This window comes from Bos javanicus, chromosome 3, assembly GCF_032452875.1.
Source record: "Bos javanicus breed banteng chromosome 3, ARS-OSU_banteng_1.0, whole genome shotgun sequence".
Lineage (NCBI taxonomy): Eukaryota > Metazoa > Chordata > Mammalia > Artiodactyla > Bovidae > Bos > Bos javanicus.
The window spans coordinates 113,926,660-113,950,338 of NC_083870.1; the positions used below are offsets into that span (position 1 = coordinate 113,926,660).

The window sequence follows — 23,679 nt, forward strand, 5'->3', positions numbered from 1 at the left end:
GATTAGAATTTTTTTGAGAAAGTGAATTGCACGGAATGGAAACACAATGAAGGCTCCCTTCCACCTTCCCTCTTTCCCTTCGTGTTTACTGAGCACCTTCTAAGCGCTGAGGCTCAGACTCTGATTTCTACCTTTGCATAAATCCTCTCACAGCAGAATTTCTATTCACAGAGTGGCTGTGTTATAAGGGTAACTGTATTAGGACCCATTTGGTTTATCTGGTCACTCAACACTTTTCCTTGGGTTCTGACAATTACAGATTGTATTCTAAGCCCTCTATCCTGGAAGATTTTGTAAGGGCAAGATTGGCGCATATTTTATTTGCATATTTATTTTGTGTGGAAGCAGGGATAGCCTCGCAAGTTGCTCAAGAAAACAAACCTTGTACATTTAGGAAGAACGCATTTCAAGTCTTCCATCGTGGCACTTCACGAACACAGCATCATACTTTACAGTAAATTATAATTCGAGTTTTGAAGCATTTGTTATTTTGTTTATGATCTGAGCCATAGAAAAAGCAATTAGGAGGTGATGAAACAATTCAAAATGATTAAAAAATCCATAGAGGTGTAATAATCAGAAAAGATGTACTCATCCACCTCTTAAAGCTCTAATCTCATCTCTTTTTTTTTTTTCCAAAAGTGTTGACTATGAGGAAAATGAGCGCACAGACTGGTTTCTTAGCAACCTGCTCTTTGCTTAGACTTAATTTTTTTTAAGGTAGGGGGAGTTAATTCATTGGTGAATGAACATGAATGGGGAGAAGGACATTACTTCATGTCCATGTGGGCATCTGTGAGCCTGGGGATGAGAAGAGCATGAGAACACAGAGGCCCAAGATAGTCTTAACCACAGATATCTTTAGAAACAGTGTGCTTGGCATGTGCAGTTTGTTGGTATACTTTTGGGTAGAAGATCCATTTTCTTTTTTTGATGTCGTCTGTCTGGCATGTCCTTAAGAAGTTCACAGAAAATGTAATTTTATAGGCAACCACCTACATGCTGCTAAAATATATATTTTTTGATTTTTTAAATTGAAGTATTGTTGCTATAAAATATTATATGTTATAAGTGTACAGTATAGTGATTTGCAATTTTAAAGGTTAATTCTTTAAACGTTAACTCTACTTATAGTTCTTCTAAATGTTGGCTACATTCCCTGTGTTGTATAATATATCCGCGTAGGTTATTTTCTACCAATAGTTTGTACCTCTTACTCCCCGCCCCATGTCCTGCCCCTCTCTCTTACCTCTCCCCACTGGCACATGGGGCTGAAATATTGTTATTGTAGTGTCTCTCTGATACTGCTTTCTCTAGAGAGGTGAGGATATCTTTCCTAGGAGTAGGGGCAAGGAAGGGAATGCCAACTCAAGCGGGTGTAAGCTGGGCACCAGTGAAGGCAGGGCAGAAGGGGACACCTGGGGACAAGTCTTTATCAGTTTGCCCATCGGGGCTCTCCATCTTGAATCAGCCTTTGATCCAATAACTTGGGATGAGATGTTTGGGTATAAATATTTCTTCCTCCCATGCTAAAATGGAAAGGAAGTAAGAAGCAGGGTGAGAGAAAGCTATTTGTTTGCTCGTACCCTTACACCTTCCCTGAGGACAAGATGGAGTGAAGGTGGGGTAGGGGGTACTTCCTTTGGGTACCAGAAATTGTTTGGTCCCTCCATAATCATCCATCGGTTCTTGTGTTGGCTGCACTTAAACTCCAGCTCATCTCTTCGGTACATCATTGCAGTTCTTTATGTTATTATCAACTCATCCTTGTGCAGAAATCACTTAACAAATAGGGCACTTGGAAGCTTTCTGGGACGCAAAGCTTATCTTTGAGTTGAGTCTTAACTATAGTCATTTTGTTTACATTGGCAAAGTGGTCAGAACTCACCTCTTTAAGGGAGGAAAAATGGTCATGTACTCGCTCCAGTACTGAAAAGCAACGTCTCAGTGCCTGGTTTAGGCACTTAGGCCCTCTGTCAGTATGTTGCCAGTGTGTTTTAGAGCCAACACTGTTCTGAGAACAGAAGAGGGAGATGGCTCTTAAGGCAATGCTCTCCCTTTGTTTTCACAGGTCGCATCAGACGTCTGCATGGAGAAGATTCAAGGGATCCTGCTGAACAGTTGCATCTTGACAACAGCTGTGTTCCTGACTAAGCGAGAATTGTTCAGGCCCCTGGGTGCACCTTGATGGCTTTAATCACTCCAGTGTGCTCAGTCTGAGGATAAAATGTGTCCCCGATTTCACTCAAGAAGGCGGATATAAAGGAAGAACATTTCCTGCTTCCCCCAGGCCTCCCTGTTGCTCTCCGCGTCTCCGGGGCCAGAGCCCCCTGTGGATGGTCTGAGCTGCCCGGTGTTCTCCCGTTTCCTCCTCTTGTCCTCCTTGGACCCATGCATGTTAGGGAACGTCTCTCCTAGGAATAGCAACCTGGTCTTGCTTTCTCTCCTGGATCCTTACTTTGTCTTCAACTGATTCTCTTTTGTTTCCTTTTTTTTTTGTATTATGTGACTACTTAGCTGTCACAGTGTTAAACGTTTCTGCAGTCAGGTCAGATTCTAAGACGTGCTACAGCTAGAGCACTCTGGTTTTTTTCAGGAGAAACTCTCATCATTGCTCTCTATGATTTTAATCATTAAAGCAGGTGATAAAGCATCGTCTTCCTGCACGTGCCCCAGGAACCCCACTTGACGGAAGTACCCCCTTCCTAGCAGTGCGAAAAGGCACCTGAAGATGACCTCCCCAGAGGCGCATCTGGTTTTGTTTTCACTGAGTGTCCCCTTGCTTATTATTTCCCCATTATAAATAATTCATGGGTATGATAGGAAATTCCTGGGTATTATACAAAACATAGACTATGAGGAAAGTAGAAAATATAAACAGTCTCACTATCTGAAGATAATCACTGCTAACAAGTCAGAGTGTTTTTTCAGGTCTGCTTTTTTTTTTTTCCTATGCATGTTTTATGTCTCTTTTAAAATTTTATATAAAGTCAGCATATAGACTTTACATAAGCTTTTTCACTTAATATTTTATCCAAGATGTACTCTTTATATACAGGGTCTTAAACTTTACATTAACACTTGCTTGCTGTTCAGTCTCTAATGATTTCTGCTACGTTGGTCATTGAAGGTGGTTTCTTGTTGGCCAATGGGGTGAGCATCTATGCGTATGAATCTTTTTCCACAGCTGGGAAAATTTCCCATGGCTAGATTCCCAGGAATATGTACTTCTTAACAAAGTATTTATAAGGTTTTTTACAGAAATGTTTAGCAAATAGGAATTGTTAGCTTGATATCAGTTCAGTTCAGTTGCTCAGTTGTGTCCAACTCTTTGCGACCCCATGGTCGCAGCACGCCAGGCCTCCCTGTCCACCACCAATTCCCGGAGTTTACTCAAATTCATGTACATTGAGTCGGTGATGCCATCCAACCATCTCATCCTCTGTCGTCCCCTTCTCCTCCCGCCTTCAATATAAGTCTTATCAAACTATTTATAAGGCTTTTTCAGAAATGTTTAGCAAATGGAAATTATTAACACGATACAGAACCTAGAACTCCTAAGATAAAATATTGCATCTAATCCTTAGTTTAGGAAGAAACCAGTATACTTATTTCAGTATTATAGAGGTGAGGGCATTGGTATAGAATTCAAGGTATTATGTTATTGAACGCCTGTACTCCCAGCTTTGTCTGGAAGTGGTGTTATCTTTGCACAAAAAAAGTGCATAAAGTTATTTAAACATCCGTGATTAGTTTTTCCACTTTGAATAGAATGTACTCAGTGGCTAAAGAAGAAAATCTTAGAAGGAAACTATTAAATGATTAACTCATTAGAAAAACTACAAAAGCATGAACCAAAAAAATGTTTTTCTGTTTTGTCTGGGCAGTAGTTAAAATGACTCCTCACAACATTCATGATGTTTGTAGGGAATGAACACAAATAAAAGGTGTCTTTTTACCTAAACCTCTTTAATGACCTGACAAGGAATCTTAGTGGTGGGGATGATCAATTCATGGTTTTGGATTCTGAAAGGTGGAATAAAATTTACTTGACAAAAATTGTCGATGAATGGAATTTTCAAGTTTTCTCTGTTAGCGAGAGAATTTTGTTTTTGTTTCACCATGGCAACTAGAAGAACTGCCTTTTCTGAATCCACCAAGATGAGGCTTGTGTTATCGCCATAGTGACTGGAAAAAAAAAACAACAAAGTATTTGGCCCTGTCCATAAGACCACGTAGAGAATGACAACCATCCCAACCTTTTGTCCTCAATTCAGATGGTGAATGTGAATAAAATCAGTAACTTGAAAACCTCCTAGAAGATGAAACTTAGCATAACTCTTGGCTGATCTCCTTAAATGTGCTTGTCCCTGTGTTCACGTTTTCATAGACTATGCTTTTGTTAGTGTAAGAAATAGGCCGCGTGCACATCAACATCGTGAGTAAAAGCAACTGCTCCGTTGACACTAATGACAGAGAACTTGAATGATGCTCGGAGTCCACTTAGGGGAGCTGCCCGGTGCTTCCAGCTCGGCCAGCCTGGCGGAGGTTTTCGTGTGGTTCCTCTCCGTGGTCTCTGTGCAGGACAAGTCCTTGTTTCGGTGCAGCTCATGACAACAGCAGCGTCTTGGCTGCACCTCTAACCAAAGGTGCTGTCTTTGTATCTGGTATTGAAGGTGTCCTGGGCGTGTGTACACGGCTGCTGTTAGCCTTGCGGCTTGGTTCAATTGACTGTGTTGAATTAAATGAGGAGGAAATGTCATGGGTTGCCTTTGTCATTCTTTTGAGAGTGGAAAAAAATACAGTCCCTCCCTTCAGATTTATTTCTGTGGGGATCTGACTCGCAGAGTTACATGAGCTGACTTTGATAAGCAGATAACTCGAGCATTCTGATCGCATGCAAGCAGAAGGCTGTCCCCCATGGTTCTGATTCTTGCCATCAGGGCCAGGTTTGGATCCATGGTCGCTTTTTGGTGCCCCCGGTTGGGCACCCGTCTACACCCCCAGGGTCTCCAGCTTCTGTGACTTGGAGACACCCTGCTAGGTCACCACCCTTTAGATATGTGTGGCTGTTTCTGAGCTTACAGGGTCTCCTGTGGGCTCAGGATCTGTCTTGGGGCCAAGATGGTACCTTATGTCCACAGCCCCACGTGCTGATGGAGGCTGGGGCCCAGACCCCGTTTCCTTGCTGAAGGCAGAGTCCTCCAAAGCCACCTTGGTTCCAGACACAACTGGGGAGTGTGTCTCCCTCCGCTGCCCCTCCCCTTCGTGGTCCATGTGGTGGACTGGACTCGGTGGTCGTTATGGACACAGCCTCTGCCCACAGCCTCCACCTCAAAAAGAAACGTCTTAGGAGTCAGGCCCTCCACTGAGCTGGGGCCGGGTTTTGGACACAAGCATCCCATTGCTTCTCTGAGCCACCCCCACCCAGGCACACATAGACTGGACAGGTCTCAATTCTCCTGAAGACGGAAAACATGAGGGCAAAACGGCCTTCAGTGGCCTGTCCCACTCATCCGTCAGACCTTGGTTGTTGTTTCTGAGCCATAGTTTAGGATCAAGCTGGGGCTTTGGGACTCCATGGGCTCATTTATAGCCTCAAATTTTTAATCAATGTTTTTCCGCCTACAGAAGTCTTGTTTGACTAGGAGCAGTTTCCCTTATTTTTCTCATAATGTGCAATGTGTTGTCAGTAAGTGGCCACTGTGAATACTTCCTGGGGATTAAGAATAAAATAAAAAAAAAATAAATCAAAATAAGAAAGGAACAGGAGGCCCTGCTCTCCACCATCTTACAATCCATTAGAGGAGATGAAAGTGAAGTCGCTCAGTTGTGTCAGACTCTTTGAGATCCCAAGGACTGTAGCCCACCAGGCTCCTCTGTCTATGGAATTTTCCAGGCAAGAGTACTGGAGTGGATTGCCATTTTCTTCTCCAGGGGATCTTCCCGACCCAGGGATCAAACCCAGGTCTCCTGCATTGCAGGCAAATGCTTTACTGTCTGAGCCACCAGGGAGACAAGATTGATTTAAGATAAACAGGGACTTGATGCTTCCTGGTGCTGCTGCTGCTGCTGCTGCTAAGTCACTTCAGTTGTGTCCGACTCTGTGCGACCCCGCAGACGGCAGCCCACCAGGCTCCCCCGTCCCTGGGATTCTCCAGGCAAGAACACTGGAGGGGGTTGCCATTTCCTTCTCCAATGCATGAAAGTGAAAAGTGAAAGCTTCCTGGTGGCTCAGTGGCAAAGAATTCACCTGCCAATGCAGGAGACCTGGGTTTGATCCTTGGGTCAAGAAGGTCCCCTGGAGTAGGAAATGACTACCCACTCCAGTATTCTTGTGGAGAATTCCATGGACAGAGGAGCCTGGTGGGCTACATTCCATGAGGTTGCAAAGAGTCAGACATGACTGAATGACTAAGCATGCATGCATGCATGATGCTGCAGGCAGTAAGTTGAGCGCAAAGGCCATGAGTGTGGACCCAGGAGGGACTGTGTGGGGTGAAGGGTCCAAGAGACACCTGATCTTTCGGCAGATGGAGGAGACTGGCTTCCCCTAAATCCCTCTGTGTTTGTATCAAAGAAATGCCTTGAGAAGCTCCCTGGGGTAGACAGCAAGACCCAAGTAGCTAAAGCTAGTCACTGACTGCTGTTCACCAGCAGGGCTGAGGTGTTTGAAGTTGTTGGAGGTGGGGTGGATTGTGGCAGGGTTATTGAGATGGGGACAGAGAAGAAAGACGAAGGCCAGGAGGGGTGTATTAAGGGGTGTGTAGGGTGTTGTTCTTGGGAGCGCCTCTTTATGATGGTACCAATCATCAGGAAAGAAATACAAACCAGGAAGGAATCATGGAAGCAGACAGAGAACACGTGCAGGGACCATATCGCACCTGGAGCCACCCACGGGCTCGCGTCACGCTGGGCCACTGCAACATCCTTCTATGTGTCTCCCTCACAGCACCCCCTCCTCCCGATCCTTGGCCCTGCCTGAGAGTCATCTTCCTGACACTCCCCACTGAGCATCCCGTGCCCTGCTCATGAGTCTCCAATGGTTCCCCACTGAATTCCTGCCCAAATCCCAAAAAGGGAGCTTATGACTGGGGCAGCCTGGCCCCCACCCACCTCTGCAGACACACGATGTGACCTCCTGGCCTAGTCCCCAACCTCCAGGAACAGCTGTCCATGTAGCTCTCCTGGTCTGAGTCAAATGCTGTGTCTTCCTCCCAGCCTGTTTCTTACCACTGACCATCCAGCATCCTATATCCCAGGAAAGCCACACGGCTTCTGTGGTTTTGCTATGTGCCTCAATGGATCGTTTACTAGGGAACAGAAATCTGGGACACATTTACCTTGCTGTGAATCCTAGCTTCACTGCTTTCTGGCTGTGTGACTTTGGGAAGGTTACTTAAGTTTTCTGTGCCTCAATTTCAGTTCAGTTCAGTCGCTCAGTCGTGTCTGACTCTTTGCAACCCCGTGAACTGCAGCACACCAGGTGTCCCTATCCATCACCAACTCCCGGAGTCCACCCAAACCCATGTCCATTGAGTTGGTGATGCCATCCAACCATCTCATCTGCTGTCATCCCCTTCTCCTCCTGCCCTCAATCTTTCCCAGCATCAGGGTCTTTGCAAATCCATCAGCTCTTCGCATTAAGTGGCCAAAGTATTGGAGTTTCAGCTTCAACATCAGTCCTTCCAATGAACACTCAGGACTGATATCCTTAGGATGGACTGTTTGGATCTCCTTGCAGTCCAAGGGGTGCTCAAGAGTCTTCTCCAACACCAGAGTTCAAAAGCATCAATTCTTCTGTGCTCAGCATTCTTTATAGTCCAACTCTCACATCCATACATGACTACTGGAAAAGCCATAGCTTGACTAGACGGACCTTTGTTGGCAAAGTAATGTCTCTGCTTTTTAATTTGCTGTCTAGGTTGGTCATAACTTTCCTTCCAAGGAGTAAGCATCTTTTAATTTCATGGCTGCAATCACCATCTGCAGTGATCTTGGAGCCCAAAAAACTAAAGTCAACCACTGCTTCCCCATCTATTTGCCATGAAGTGATGGGACTGGATGCCGCGATCTAAGTTTTCTGAATGTTGAACTTTAAGCCAATTTTTTCACTCTCCTCTTTCACTTTCATCAAGAGGCTCTTTAGTTCTTCTTCACTTTCTGCCATAAGGGCGGTGTTATCTGCATATCTGAGGTTATTGATATTTCTCCCGGCAATCTTGGTTCCAGCTTGTGCTTCCTCCAGCCCAGTGTTTCTCATGATGTACTCTGCATATAAGTTAAATAAGCAGGGTGACAATATACAGCCTTGATGTACTCCTTTTCCTATTTGGAACCAGTCTGTTGTTCCATGTCTAGTTCTAACTGTTGCTTCCTGACCTGCATATAGGTTTCTCAAGAGGCAGGTCAGGTGGTCTGGTATTTCCATCTCCTTCATAATTTTCCACAGTTTATTGTGATCCACAGTCAAAGGCTTTGGCATAGTCAATAAAGCAGAAATAGATGTTTTTCTGGAACTCTCTTGCTTTTTCAGTGATCCAGTGCCTCAATTTACTCATGTGTAAAATGACCTCCTTCCCTTCAGAGAGGTGGGAGGGTTAAGTGAAGTAAGTTTAGAGGTGCTTAGGTCCAGGCTGGCACTTCTTTACTGCTCAGTGAAGGCCCGTTGTTTTCCAGTCACTAAGTCATGTCTGACTCTTTGTGACCCCACGAACTGCAGCATGCCAGGATTCCCTGTCCTCATCTATCTCCCAGAGTTTGCTCAAACTCATGCCCATTGAGTCAGTGATGGTATCCAATCATCTTATCTTCTGCCACCCCCTTCTCCTTTGACCTTCAATAATTCCCTGCATCAGAGTCTTTTCCGATGAGTTGGCTCTTTGCATCAGGTAGCCAAAGTATTGGAGCTTCAGCTTCAGCATCAGTCCTTCCAATGAATGTTCAGGGTTGATTTTCTTTAGAATTGACTTTTTTCCCTTCTATTTACCATGAAGTGATTCAATGAAGATTAGCACTCTTTATTGCCACCACTCTTAGTTTGTTCCTTTGTTCAAAATCTCTCCACCTCTCCTACTCTATTGTCAGGGCCCAACTTGGGAATCACCTTGACCCTGCACTCCCAGAGAAGCTCTGTCCTGAGAGAGTTTCCCAGCTTTTCTACCTCCTGGCCGTGTGGAAGATATGAGTACCAACGGGTCACCAGAGTGCTAGAGGGGACTTCTCGAGGCCACAGGCCCTGGCCATGTCCCCACCCAGCCACCCAGGAACTGGAGAGTGAGCACCTCACTCATTGACCCCCTGCTTGGATGGGCATCTTGGCCAGGAACCTGTGGTTAATAGTTTCCACCATGGTCCATTGTGGGTCTCACTCCCTCCCTCGCTGTGACCTTCCAGAGGGAAGGGCTTTGTGTTCCCCCTGTGTTTGGCTCACTGCATCTGGACGATGCCCGATCTATTGTGGGAGCTCAATTAGACACCTGTGCTGCTGGACTAAACTAGTCACCATTTCCCATGTGCCCTGTGGTCTCCTTATCAGTCTGTTCCTCCTCCCTTCTTGGCTGGTTAGAATGACTCATCCCTTCTCAGGTGGGCTCAGTGGTAAATAATCCACCTACCAACGCAGGAGATGCAAGAGACGTGGGTTCGATCACTGGGTGGGGAAGATCCCATGAAGTAGGAAATGGCAACCTGCTCTTGCAGGGAGGTCCCATGGGCGGGGGAACCTGGTGGTTCATGGGGTTGCAAAAGAACTAGACGTGACTGGGCAACTGAGCACATACACACGCACCCCTAATTAAGTGCCACCCTGCCCTTGCCTTGCACCGCAGGCAGAAGTCACCAGTCCTTCCCATGTGAGTTTGGAACATGATTTGTAAACTTGACTGCAGCCCTCCCAGCCTGTCCATGAGGTGTCATGGTTGTTGTGTAGAAATCTCTCCTCCTACGGGTTTAGGAGCTCTTGTAGGACAAAGATCTGGTCTTTTATATGATTTCATTCATCTGTGCTCACAGACACACACGCTGTGTGCCTCACCATGCTTGGATATTACAGAAACCCTGTCCCCAGGGATCTTACTGTCTGCAGGGAGTCCTGAGACTTGGGGGCTGATGGCGGCTGTAGTACGGGGGTCCAGGAGGCAGGTATGAGGGCCTCTCGACCTAGCTCTGGGGGAGAGGCAGGAGGGATCCCTCAGAACCAGCAAAGCGATAGAGAGGGTTAATCCAGGAGAGGAGGGGAGTGTCTGAAGCGGAGGGAACACACACAGCAGCAGGGACATGGTGGAAAGCAGGAACTTGAACCAGCTCAAGTACGTGTGCTAAGTTGCTTCAGGTGTATCTGACTCTATGTGACCCCATGGGCTGTAGCCCACCAGTCTCCTCTGTCCACGGGGATTCTTCGGACAAGAATACTGGAGTGGGCTGCCATTTCCTTCTCAAGGGGGATCTTCCCGACCCAGGGATTGAACCCGCATCTCTTCTATCTACTGCATTGGCAGGCAGGGAAGCCTGGGAAGTGCCGCCTGGGAAGCCCTTGAACCAGCTCACCTGGGCTCAAATCCTGACCCCAGAGTACACTTAGACCTGACCTGGCAAGAAGCCCCGACCCGCAGGACGTTAGCCTTGAACCTGTGAATCCCTTATTAACTTCCTTTAAATTCTGGATTCTGTATTCTCTGCAAAACGCTTCACCGTATGGTATGGGAAATTCACCCTTACATGTCAGGAAAGTTTAGCTGGGGAAGACAGCAACCAACAGACACCTACAGGGAGCCGTGCTCATGCAGGCAGAGAGGAGGGGGCTTCCTGCAGGGCACAGGGGACCGGTGTGGGGGCCACTGCGACACGTCTCCTTCCCACACTCGAGCCGGAGTGCGCTCTTCACACAGACACACAGAGGAGCATTTGCTTTTATTTTGTGTGTTCATTCACTCAGTCATGTCCAACTCTTCGCTACGGACTGCAGCCCGCCAGTCTCCTCTGTCCATGGGATTCTCTAGGCAAGAATATTGCAGTGGGTTGCCATTTCCTACTCCAGGGGGGTTTATTTTAAAAATAAGCCAAAAAGGGTGTAGCTCCCAAATTGAGATTTAATATATGTGTACACACACACACACACATATATACATAGTTCTGAGGTAGGAGAATAGTGTTTGCAGTAATTTTGTGTGCATGAATGTAAAACCTCATGTGCTCCTTTGCCTTCCTGCTGTTGTCTTAGTATCAGTCGCTTAGACGTGTCTGACTCTTTGCGACCCCATGGGCTGTAACCCACCAGTCTCCTCTGTCCATGGGGTTTCGTAGGCAAGGATACTGGAGTAGGTAGCCATTCCCTTCTCCAGGAGATCTTCTGGACCCAGGAATCGAACTCAGATCCCCAGGCAGATTCTTTACCATCTGAGCCGAGTACAAAAGAACAAATTGCGTTACAGCGCTGCAGTGACCCCAGCTGAATAGATGTTAAGCAGCAATGGTCTCTGTCCCCATTTCCTGTCCCCCCGCCTCCTCCCCCTGCACCCCCGCCCAAGCCTCCTCCAGCCTTTCCTTTCCTCACTGTCTCCCTCCTTCCAGTTCAGCGCTGGCAGATGACTCTGATGTCTACTTAATTTTTCTTGGAGATGGGTGAAGAACAAGAGCAAAGCTGCCCTTCCACACTGACAGAGAGGCTTTTTGCCTCCAATTTCACCTCTCACGTCCCCTGGTTCAACCTCCGGGCACAGACAGCCCCCACCACCCACCCCTTGCAAAGTGAAAATCCCCTGGGCGCCCTCAGCTTTGCCTTGAATCTGCTCGCAGAAGCTGCCAAGCTCTCTTATTATTCCAGAAATGGATTTTCTTTCAAGCTCCTCTGTCAGTTTCTTTCAGGCAGATCAGGCGATTTATGGATGCTTAAGGAGCCGTGTGCCTTCAGTGACCCAGAACAGAAGACACTCAGGAGTCCTGGCTCTGGTGGCAGGAGGGCGGGGGTCATCAGCACACTCACGGGGTTTCCCTAACAGTCCACCTCCTCCGGGAGACCCCAGGCACAGCCTGCATTCTCTCTCCCTGCAGACCCCACGCTGTCTACCCACCATAGCCGCAGTCTCTGACCCCTGCTGTCCTTGGAGAGTCTGGAAACAAGAGACTCTCATGGCAAATGAGGGTTGTTTCCAGGTCAAGAGAGTCATTTCCTTTCCACTTGGGAGAGCACTCGGCCTTCCGGCTCCAGAATCCTGGGCCGTGTTCCTTCCTCTTGAGCTTTCCTCTGATCCGTCTGAAATGAGGTGACACCGTTTCTCCCCTGATTAAGCAAAGAGAGGCTTTCATTTTCAGACTTGTGGTGCATTTGACTTGGAGGGAAGCATTTGGGGGTTTGGCGAGGGGGAGATAAACTCACTTTCGTCAAGCACTCACTGCCTGCCTCTGGATGCAGTGTGCCCAGATTAATTCTCAAAGAACGAGGACACCTGTGGGTGAGCAGCCGCCTTTAAACCACTCTGGGCTTTGGGCTCCTCATTAGAGGGAGGAGAAGTTGAGCTTCATCTCTCCCCAGGCCCTCCCCTCTCTGAAACACCAGCCTTCGCGGCTCCCTGGGTAGATGAGTAGAGCTTGGCTTTGGCCAGAATGCTGATGGATTTTCTCTTCTGGGTCATTTCGATGGCTTTGAGCTTATTTCTGTAAATGTGTCTGGGACAAGAGGGTGGATATGAACTGAGGAGTGCTGGCAATGACCTTCCCTCTCACCAGCCTGCCAGGCTTCAGAGGCTTCCTCAGGCCACCTCTTGTAGGAATGCTTATGGTGACAGGACTCTGCGGGGATGGACACAGGCAGGCTAGTGGAAGGGAGAAGGGAGCCCGGATGTGAGGGAGTGTTTACAGAGTGTGGAGAGACTGAGGTCCTGGCCTGGGTGTATGTGTTTGTGTGTACGAATGTGTGTGAAGCGCGTGAATGCATATGTATGCATATGTGTGTGCAAGTGAACATGTGCATATGTGAGTGTGCTTGTGTGTATGTCTGCACACGTGTGTGCAGGTATGTGTGTGAAGCATGTGCACACACGTGTGACTGTGTGCCTGTATGTGGGCACCATGTGCACATGTATGCATGCAACGTGTGCGAGTATGTGCGAGAGCACATGCACCCACATGTGCGCACACGTGTATGTGTGAACATGTGTGCACACATGTATACATATGTGCACGTGTTCGTGCATGTGTAGACATGTGCTTGTGCATATGCACATTTGTAGGTATGCCCGTGCGTGTGTGTGAACACACGTGTGTGTGCGTGTGTGTGTGCGTGCACACACAAACCATCTGGCACCCTCCTTGTTTTCCTCTGTCCCACTTGTTCTCTGCAGTGGCTGCCTCCAGACACATTCTCCTGGAAACGTCTGGCTCCCCCTTGACTCCATCTCCTTCTTTGCCCTTGGTCAATAACCTTACTTCCTCCTCCCACCCGAATTCCCATGGGCTCACTCGGCCACCCTCTTCCAGATTTGCGGACACCCTGACACCCACTGAGGGGCCTTCCTTCCCGCTGCCCTTTGTCTTCTCCAAGTCAGTTCCTTCCTCCTGTGCTTTGGACTCCATCCTGTGCTTGTGCTTCTCAGGAACCTTCTAGGGCTGGTTACTCTTCTTCCTCACTTTCCTTTTATCCCTTCTCTTCTCAAGGAGATTCTCCCCACTGGAAGTGTTTCTGCTTGCTTCCATATTTTCCATCCTCAGAATCGAGCTCTGCTGCCCTCCACCTTCCGTGGCCCTTCTGTCTCCTCCCTCTTACCACCTGAAACCTCACAGAGGTGCCAGGACTCTCGGGCTCCATTCCCCGCTCCCCACCCCCTGCCACACACAGGTGACTGAGTCTTCTCCAACCATCTCCACACCCCTCTGCTTGTGTGGACCACCAGTGTGCTCCAGTCTTCTGTCCACAGGTGTTTGCCAGTCTTCCTGTGACCTCTCTCCTCCAGGCTTTCTGGAACCCCAGTCTGGGCTTCTCCCTGACTTGATAAGCACCCTCTCAGTTGCCTTTGAGACTTGCCCTGCTCTGCTCATCTGTCCATGCTGGCTTTCCCAGGCTCCATCCTTGGCTCTCTCCTGTACTTGGGTTCCCTCCTTCACACCCTGGCTTCAGTTAGCATCCACATGATGTCAGTGCCCAGGTGTATGGCTCCAGCCTGTATTTCCCACCTGAGCTCATACCTGCTCATCCCACTGCCTAGCTAGCATTTCTCCTTTCCTTCACTAATATTTCCTGTGATAGTGCCGGACAGAAATTCTAGCGTCGTCACTGATGATCTATTTACTCCCAAGTCAAAGCCTGTCCTTTGTGCCTCCTAAGTATCTGGAGTCTAACCGTGTGCCTTCTTCTCCACTTAAATCCAACTTCTTCTCGCTTTACCATTCTCATCCAAGCCACTGTTTTCTCTTCCTGAACCACAGTCATAGATTCTGATGACCTGATCATCTCCTCTAAATCCTTCTCTGCATCGACACCAAAGTGATCTCTTCAGAATGAAAATCTGCTCATGTAATGCTCTTGTTCAAAACCCTCATAGAGCACCCCATTGTTCTTGGGATAATGACCCAAGTTGTTAGCAGTGCCTGCAAAGCTCAGTGTGCTCTGGTCCCATTTATCTTTGTAGAGCATCATCTGAAACATGCTGCCCTCTCCCTGAACTCTGAACCTCTCAAATTCTCAGAAGGCACTATTAAAAAAAATATTGGAGTGTAGTTGCTTTATGTGTTATTTTCTGTTCTACCACAAAGTGAGTCAGCCATATGTATACACATATCCCTTCTTTTTTTGGATTTCCTTCCCATTTAGGTCACCACAGAGCACTGAGTAGAGTTCCCTGTGCTGTGCAGTAGGTTCTTATTACTTATCTAGTTTCTACATATACATAATAGTGTGCATACGTCAATCCCTCATCCCCCCTTTCCATCCTCAGTGTTCATACATTTGTTCTCTATATCTGTGTCTCTATTTCTGCTTTGCAGATAGGTTCACCTGTAGCATTTTTCTAGAGGGAAGAGGGATGCAATTAATGGTCAGTTAATTGTCTGCAGCAACTGGCTTGAAAGAGACAATAGGCATGGGAAAACTGTACTATTCACCCACTCAGAGGGGACATCTGCCCTCTGACTCCGGGGACTTTGCTCGTTGTGTCTCATCTGTCTGGAAATCTCTTTCTTGCCACATCACACTTTGTAGTGTCCACTATGATGCGTCTCTGTGGTGGCATGAGCCCTCCTCAAAGGGTCTTAATCACTCTTGCCATTTTGCATGCCTTTATGTGATCCTGAAGGTATGGTTATCTTCCTGGCTAAATGTGTAAGCTCCCTGCAGTCAGGAACCATGTCAAGTTTGCTCCCAGATGTATGTCCAGCAAGCAGCTCAGTGCCTGGCACATAATTGCTAAGTGATGTGCAGCGTGTGAGTGAATGGATAAATCAGGTAATTTCTGGGAGACAGCAATGGATACACTGGTTTCTCACAAGTCTGCACATTTGCCTCTGTTTCTGTTTGTTCAAGGATTTTCGCATGAGGAACAGCCTTGGAGATAGAAGTCATTTCTCCCTTTAGAAAAAAGAACAGGCCCACTAACACTCCATATAATAAAGATAATATCTTCCTCTGGAAAAAAAATGGCAGGCATGCTCACTGCCCCTTAGAAAAGCCTAGGATTCTCTAAGATCTTCTTCTGTAATGTGGTTGACCATGTGTGCAGGTATCACCTGGCTCTTTTTCATGTTGCCTTTGGGAATCAGGGCTCAGGTAACCAAAGCAACAGATGTAGATACCCTGGCTACTGCTGTGAGTGATGGAGCCTCATCTCTGTCGCAGGAGTATTGGGTCTTCTCTCAGCGTCCATGTCAGCTACATGTTGTGAAAAATTTCAGACTTTTCCCAGGGCCTGACATTAACTAGAGTCCCAGGTGGCGCAGTAGTAAAGAATCTGCCTGCCATTGCAGGAGATGCAGGAGACACAGGTTTCAGCCCTGGATTGGGAAGATTTCCTGGAGTAAGAAATGTCAACCCACTCCAGTATTCTTGCCTGGGAAATCCTGGGGACAGAGGATCCTGACAGGCTACAGTCCATGGGGTCACAAAAGAGTTGGATACAACTAAGCATATCCTATTCTGGGCATAATGAACATGAAAAGCAATTCTATTTTATCCATTTTGCATGTTTCTTGGATTTCAGTATCAAGATGTTTAGAAATGAAATGTGAATGCTTTGAGGGCCATCCCTTTATTCCTTCCATACAAATAATATCCTTGAAATACCTTCTGAGCCAACAAAGGTCCGTCTAGTCAAAGCTATGGTTTTTCCAGTAGTCATGTATGGATGTGAGAGTTGGACTATAAAGAAAGCTGAGCACTGAAGAATTGATGCTTTTGAACTGTAGTGTTGGAGAAGACTCTTGAGAGTCCATCCTAAAGTCCATCCTAAAGGAAATCAGTCCTGAATATTCATTGAAAGGACTGATGCTGAAGCTGAAACTCCAATACTTTGGCCACCTGATGCAAAGAACTGACTCAATGGAAAAGACTCTGATGCTGGGAAAGACTGAAGGCAGGAAGAGAAGGGGACAACAGAGGATGAGATGGTTGGATGGCATCCCCAACTCAATGGACATGAGTTTGGGTCAGTCTGGGAGTTGGCGATGGACAGGGAGGCCTGGCGTGCTGTAGTCCATGGGGTCTCAAAGAGTTGGACACGACTGAGCGACTGAACTGTTCTGAATTGAGACCCTCTGAAGCCACCAATGGTTTTCATCTCTTTCTTATATGTTTTCTTTTTCTCCTTCTAATTTTGCAATTTTTTCCCTCCTAGGTCTTTAGTCTCTATTCTCTTCCAAGTGGTTAAACTAATTTCTCCCACACTGCTATCCAGATTTTATAGAGGACTCTGAAAGAGAACATACAATCAGGGTTTAATAAAGCATCAAAGAAAAAGCTCTGGGCCGGAAGTTAGGAGACAACTTTTACATTCATTAGGAGTGATTGGTTATGGGCAACTGGCAGGTTGCAAAACTTGTTTCCTCATCTGTACTCCCTCCCTCACTCAACAAGTCACTTATTGAATTATTTGCAATAAATGACTTTGTTCCTGCCTTCAGAGGACTCACTGTCTAATGAGGCAGACAGGAGAACTCAAGATCTTCCCACGGTGAACAGTGTGACATCAAAGGAAATCCTGGAGAGCCACTGCAGAGCCCTGCAGTGGGCAGAGGAAAGTGATCTGTCAGAGTGAGCCGGGGCCTGAGCCCAGTCTGCTTGGGCGACTGGCCATGAAGAAGGCCAGGACAGGGGCTTTAGTCAAAGGAAGCAGTCCCTACAATTTTTACTGAGTCTTTCCCTTATCATCCTTGCTTGCCAGGCTCTGGCTCTATGATCAAACCTCTAGTGCTAGTCTCCCTCCCAGGGGAGAATCTTTATCACCCCCAGGGCCACGTGTACCTCGTGGACAGCAGTGTGAGGTTTCTGTGAAGGGCCCAGCCCCCCTCCACCATAAGCCTACTGTCTGGACCCAGCCTTCTTGTCTGCCTAAAGGGGATCCTATTAGCATCCCCCATGGGGTGGTCATGCTTCACTGATAGCTCAGCCGTAAAGAATTCGCCTGCAATACAGGAGATGCAGGTTTGATCCCTGGTCTGGGAAGATGCTCTGGAGATGGAAATGGCAACCCACTCCAATATTCTTGCCATGAACCTAGGAGGCTGGTGGGATACGGTTCACGGGGTCAAGAGAGAGTCGGACATGACTGAGAGACTGAGCACGAACACGACCGGTGGTTGTGGGACCTGAGGGCTTGACACAGACCTTGGCAAAAGGCAAGCATCCAAGTGCCTGCATCCAGATGGGGGCAGGGAAACTTGGAAATTATTCATGGCCTCTAGTCCCATCACTTCATGGCAAATAGAACAAGGAATCATAGAAGCAGTGACAGATTTTCTTTTCTTGGGCTCCAAAATCACTGCAGATGGTGACTGCAGCTATGAAATTAAAAGGTGCTTGCTCCTTGGAAGGAAAGTTATGACCAACCTAGACAGCATATTCAAAAGCACAAATATCACTTTACCAACAGAGGTGTGTATAGTCAAAGCTAAGGTTTGACTATATAGTAGTCATATATGAATGTGAGATTTGGACCATAAAGAAGACTGAGCACTGAGGAATTGATGCCTTCCAATTTTGTTGCTGGAGATGACTCTTGAGAGTCCCTTGGACTGCAAGGAGATCAAACCAGTCAATCCTAAAGAAAATCAACCCTGAATATTCACTGGAAGGACTGATGCTGAAGTTGAAGCTCCACTACTTTGCCACCTGATGCAAAGAGCTGACTTATTGGAAAAGACCCTAATGATGGGAAAAATAGAGGGGAGGAAGAGAAGGGGCGACAGAGGATGAGATGGTCAGATAACATCACTGACTCAATGGACATGAATTTGAGCAAACTCCGGGAGATGGGGGAGGACGAGGAGCCTGGCATGCTGCAGTCCACGTGGTTGCAAAGAGCTGGACAGGACTTAGCCACTGAACAAAAACAACTTTATTTTTTGCCTCTTTGAGAACACAAACATTTCCCCAGTTGGCCTAGCATTTCCATCTGCCTGGGGTGGGAGGAGGGAGCCCAGATCAGAAACATATCAGCATCCTGCAGGGAGGCAGAGATAATTCCCAGTTTCTAACATGCATAATAGGATTAGGGAGTAAGCAGTTAGCCTTGGAAGGCAGAATATTGTCTAGAGGTGGAATTTACAAACTCTATTGTTCTCCTGTCCTGTGTCTTCTCCCCACCAGTCTTTAGAAGGAAGACAAGAGTGATTCAGGGCATCTGGTGAGAATATGAAAGACTGTCAGTATTATTTACATCTATGTGAGTCAATAGAAAGAGTTTAACAGCCTCAGTCACCTGGCGTTGGCTGACCTGCCAGGAACCAGCAGGGAGACAGAGCCATGCTGGCCCCAAATAGGTCCCATTCCTTCTGTCCTTCAAACAAGCATATGCTTGGAAAATGGCTGTCATGAAAATATCCATATCTTATCAGGTAGAAAAAAATTAATATTTCTAATTCATTTCAGAGAGGTACAAACAATCTCAAGAATTTGGAAAAATCACAGAAGCTTTTAAATAAATCTTTGGAGTGCATTCAGTGATTGAGCCTGCAAACAGGTCCTCTGATTTACATTTTTAAAATAAAAGTGTGCTATTTTAAAATTAGCTTTATTCCAGTCTCATAGAAATGGCATTGTGCTTCCAAGGGGTTGGAACATGGCTAGATGTGGTTAATGGAAGGGTTCAGTTCAGTTCAGTTCAGTCACTCAGTTGTGTCTGACTCTTTGCGACCCCATGAATTGCAGCACGCCAGGCCTCCCTTTCCATCACCAACTCCCGGAGTTCACTCACACTCACGTCCATCGAGTCAGGGATGCCATCCAGCCATCTCATCCTCTGTTGTCCCCTTCTCCTCCTGCCCCCAATCCCTCCCAGCATCAGGGTCTTTTCCAATGAGTCAACTCTTCACACAAGGTGGCCAAAGTACTGGAGTTTCAGCTTCAGCATCAGTCCTTCCAATGAACACCCAGGACTGATCTCCTTTAGAATGGACTGGTTGGATCTCCTTGCAGTCCAAGGGACTCTCAAGAGTCTTCTCCAACACAACAGTTTAAAAGCATCAATTCTTCAGCGCTCAGCCTTCTTCACAGTCCAACTCTCACATCCATACATGACTACTGGAAAAATGGAAGGGTAAAAGCTTGCAAATCATTCTTTGTTGGGGGTTACTGAGTTCTTTAGTTTTCTTTGCTCTTAAGTGATGCTTATGTGTTGGTTGTGAAAATGGAAACAGACTCAGGATTTGCTCCAGGGCTGAGCACTTGGAGTTGTGTGGCAAAGATGCCAGTAATGCAAATCATCTCTCTCTTCCCTTTTCTGCAGAGAAAGATGACATGGAGGAGAACATGGCAACCCACTCCAGTACTCTTGCCTGGAAAATCCCACGGATGGAGGAGCCTGGCAGGCTACAGTCCACAGGGTCACAAAGAGTCAGACACGACTGAGAGACTTCACTTTCTTTCACTTTCTCTTTGGGACTCTCCATTAAAGGATTGCCCTCCAGCACACCCCACTGCCAACACACACAGAATTGTCGTCCTGGAGATCCCCTTTATCTCAAAACTTTGGCACATTAAACCCCTGGTTCCTGCAACTCAACTTGGCAAAGATTATTATCCCTACCTCTATAACTATTGTCCTAATTAGTGGATTGTATTTCCCGGCCTTCTTTGCAATAGGTGTGCTCTATAACTTATTTTTGGCCAGTGAGATACAAACAATAATGTATGTTAACTTTGGAAAGTGTCCTTAAAGAAAAGAGGCTCACCCTTTTCTGTCTTTTTCCTCATCAAACTGCACATAATAGAATGTGTTGGCTGGAGCTTCAGCAGGCATTTTGGGTCATAATGACAAGGATATTTTGCAGAGGTCTAAGCCCCTAATAATTACAGCACCACAAACCAAGCACCAGTCTGTTCATTGCCACATCTTTATTTTTTAGTGTGAGAAATATACTTTCATCTGGCATTCAATCTAGTATTAAGCTTTTGGTCACATGAGGTTGAAGCTGTTTCAAACTGGTCTTTTTGCTCAGTTAATTCCATTGTTTTTGTGGAGCACATCCTCTTAGCTGTGGCTCAGTCAGGAAATAGAAGCAATTCATATCCATGTATGAAGACTTTTAATACAGTAAAGAAACTGTTAAAACTTCACAACTTTTATGAAAATTAATTCCAAAGGGATTAACTAAGTATAAAAAAGGAAATCTAACACATAGGTAAACATTGATGTTATTCCAAGCTGGAGGAAGACTGTCTAAAGATGACACTAATAGAAATCATGTTGAGTGGGTTTAAAATAAAAATAAGAAATGAAAAGTAAAATCATTTGTGATACGTGGAACACCAAAAATAAAATAATAAATAAAAATGAATAGGAAACATTAAAACTCGGAATTGCTCATCAGAGTTCTTTCCTTTCACCACGATTTCTCAGCCTTGGAGCTATTGACATTTTGGACTTGCATTCTCTGTTATGGGAATCTGTCCTGTGCCCTGTAAGGTGTTCAACGGAATCTTTTGCTTCTACCCACTAGATGCCCACTACAACCTCTCCCCTAGTTGTTGACAACTAAAAATGTCTCCAGATGTTGTGAAATGCCCTGGGGGTAGGGGGGCAAGCTGACTCCCAACTGAGAACCATTTGAGTGCTCATCAGAATCCCCTGGAGGATTTGTGGGACACTGATGGCTGGTTCTTCTCCCTAGGGTGGCTGACATAGTAGGTCTGGGTTGGGGGTTGAGAATTTACATTTGCAGTAAGTTGCCATGTGATGCTGAAACTGCTGGCCCAGGGAACACCCTTTGAGAACTTCTGATTTCTGCCACTTTGATTGAAAATAAACATGCCATCCCCTATAAAATAAAAGTAACAATAATATTGACGTTTTGAGAACATGGAAAAAGACAGCGAAGTTCAGGAGTTTAGAAACCAGGCTATTACAATAAATTGGAAGACAGCTGCAAAATTTGTGGTTTATGGATTGGATGAAGATATGGTTTATGCTTGGTCTTCCCAGGCGGTGCTAGTGGTAAAGAACCCACCTGCTGATGCAGGAGACATAAGAGACATGGGTTCGAGCCCTGGGTCAGGAAGATCCCCTGGAGTAGGGCATGGCAACTCACTCCCATATTCTTGCTTGGAGAATCCCATGGACAGAGAAGCTTGGTGAGCTGTAGTCCATGGGGTCACAAGCAGTTGAATGTGATTGAAGCAACTTAGCGTGTACACACATGGCTTATGCTTGCTCTAAATTTAGTGATTTTTCTCAAATAATATTACTGGAAGGATGACCACAATGAAAAGAAACTGTCTCAAGAGAAATGATAAAGGTAATAACAATGAATTATTAGTCTATGATGGATGTCATACATCTTTATTCATCTTTTCCAAATTTCTCATTAAGCTTCCAATGATAAGTTTTATATAAATTTCCAGAGGCCACATAAGAAAAGTTACACTGTACTCTTCCCTTAGTGACACAGAACTTTTAATACCTTAACTAAATCCTTTTTGTTGGAACAGCAGGAAACTGCTGGAATTATTGCTGTGTACATTTCTGCCAATCAGAAAAAGAACAATGAAAGAAATCATTGTGGCTTGAATTTAAGTGGTTGGCTTCTATTTAATCTTCTAGGTTTACCAGACATGATGGAACTCTGCAGAGACATTTTTAGTAGTAATCGCTCTTTAGCACTCATCAGCGGCTGCCCTGCATGCCCATTGTCAATGTTTATTGTAAACAAATGAATCTGAGAAATAAAATGATTTATCCTCCGCACCAGCAGGATACAAACAAAATCAATAGCCCTGTGCTGGCAATGTTATTTTATTGTTGTCTCCTTAATCTCCTCTACTTTTTGCAATTACTTCTATTATTACTGCTCATTTAATGAGACCCTGGAGTTTGGAGCCAGATGGTGCAGTCAGTTAAATCTGGAAGGCCATAATAGAGTTGAGTTCAAACCAGGTTAAGAGTAACAGAATCACAAACCTTAGCGGTCGTCATCTCATAGGGAATGGTTTTGTGTACATTTTGTGCACCAGAAATCGGTACAGGCTTCAAACAGAAAGACTTGGATTGAGGTTCAGAGAGACCAAGGGGGCTCACTCACTCACTCATTCATTCATTTACGCATTCGTTCAACAAATATTTAATCATGTTTCTACCTGGGTGCTTTAGCATCACGATTCATGGGGTCACAAAGCATCAGACACGACTGAGCGACTGAACTGAACTGAACTGAGCTACCTGGGTGCTGCACTTTGACATCAACAAGACAGGTGTGGATCCTGCCATGTGGAACTTACAGTCTACTGTGAAAGTGAAAGTCGCTCAGTCGTGGCCTACTCTTTTCGACCCCATGGACTGTAGTCCATCGAATTCGCCAGGCCAGGATACTGGAGTGGGTAGCCCTTCCCTTCTCCAGGGGGTCTTCCCAACCCGGGAATTGAACCGGGGCCTCCTGCATTGTGGGTGGATTCTTTACCAACGGAGCTATCAGGGAAGCTCACAGTCTATCAGCCAGTTCAGTTCAGTTCAGTCACTCAGTCGTGTCCGATTCTTTGTGACCCCATGAACCTCAGCACTCCAGGCCTCCCTGTCTATCACCAACTCCCCGGGTCCACCCAAACCCATGTCCATTGAGTTGGTGATGCCATCCAACCATCTCATCCTCCATTGTCCCCTTCTCCTCCTGCCCTCAATCTTTGCCAGCATCAGGGTCTTTTCAAATGAGTCAGCTCTTATCAGGTGGCCAAAGTATTGGAGTTTCAGCTTCAACATCAGGCCCTCCAAAGAACACCCAGGACTGATCTCCTTTAGGGTGGACTGGTTGGATCTCCTTGCAGACCAAGGGACTGTCAAGAGTCTTCTCCAACACTACAGTTCAAAAACATCAATTCTTCTGCACTCAGCTTTCTTCACAGTCCAACTCTCATATCCATACATGACCACTGGAAAAACCATAGCCTTGACTAGACGGGCCTTTGTTGGCAAAGTAGTCTCTGCTTTTGAATATGCTATCTAGGTTAGTCATAACTTTCCTTCCAAGGAGCAAGTGTCTTTTAATTTC

General features: G+C 46.2%; 1 protein-coding gene across 3 annotated transcripts in view; it reads left to right on the forward strand.

The window, feature by feature from the left end:
* Positions 1-4,762, forward strand: part of TRPM8 (transient receptor potential cation channel subfamily M member 8) — a 92,510-nt gene extending 87,748 nt beyond the window's left edge. For all 3 annotated transcript variants that reach the window (XM_061412695.1, XM_061412692.1, XM_061412694.1), the window contains one exon: positions 2,072-4,762. The gene's annotated coding sequence lies outside the window, so the exon portion shown is untranslated. The remainder of the gene's footprint in view (positions 1-2,071) is intronic.
* The last annotated feature ends 18,917 nt before the right edge of the window (positions 4,763-23,679 follow it).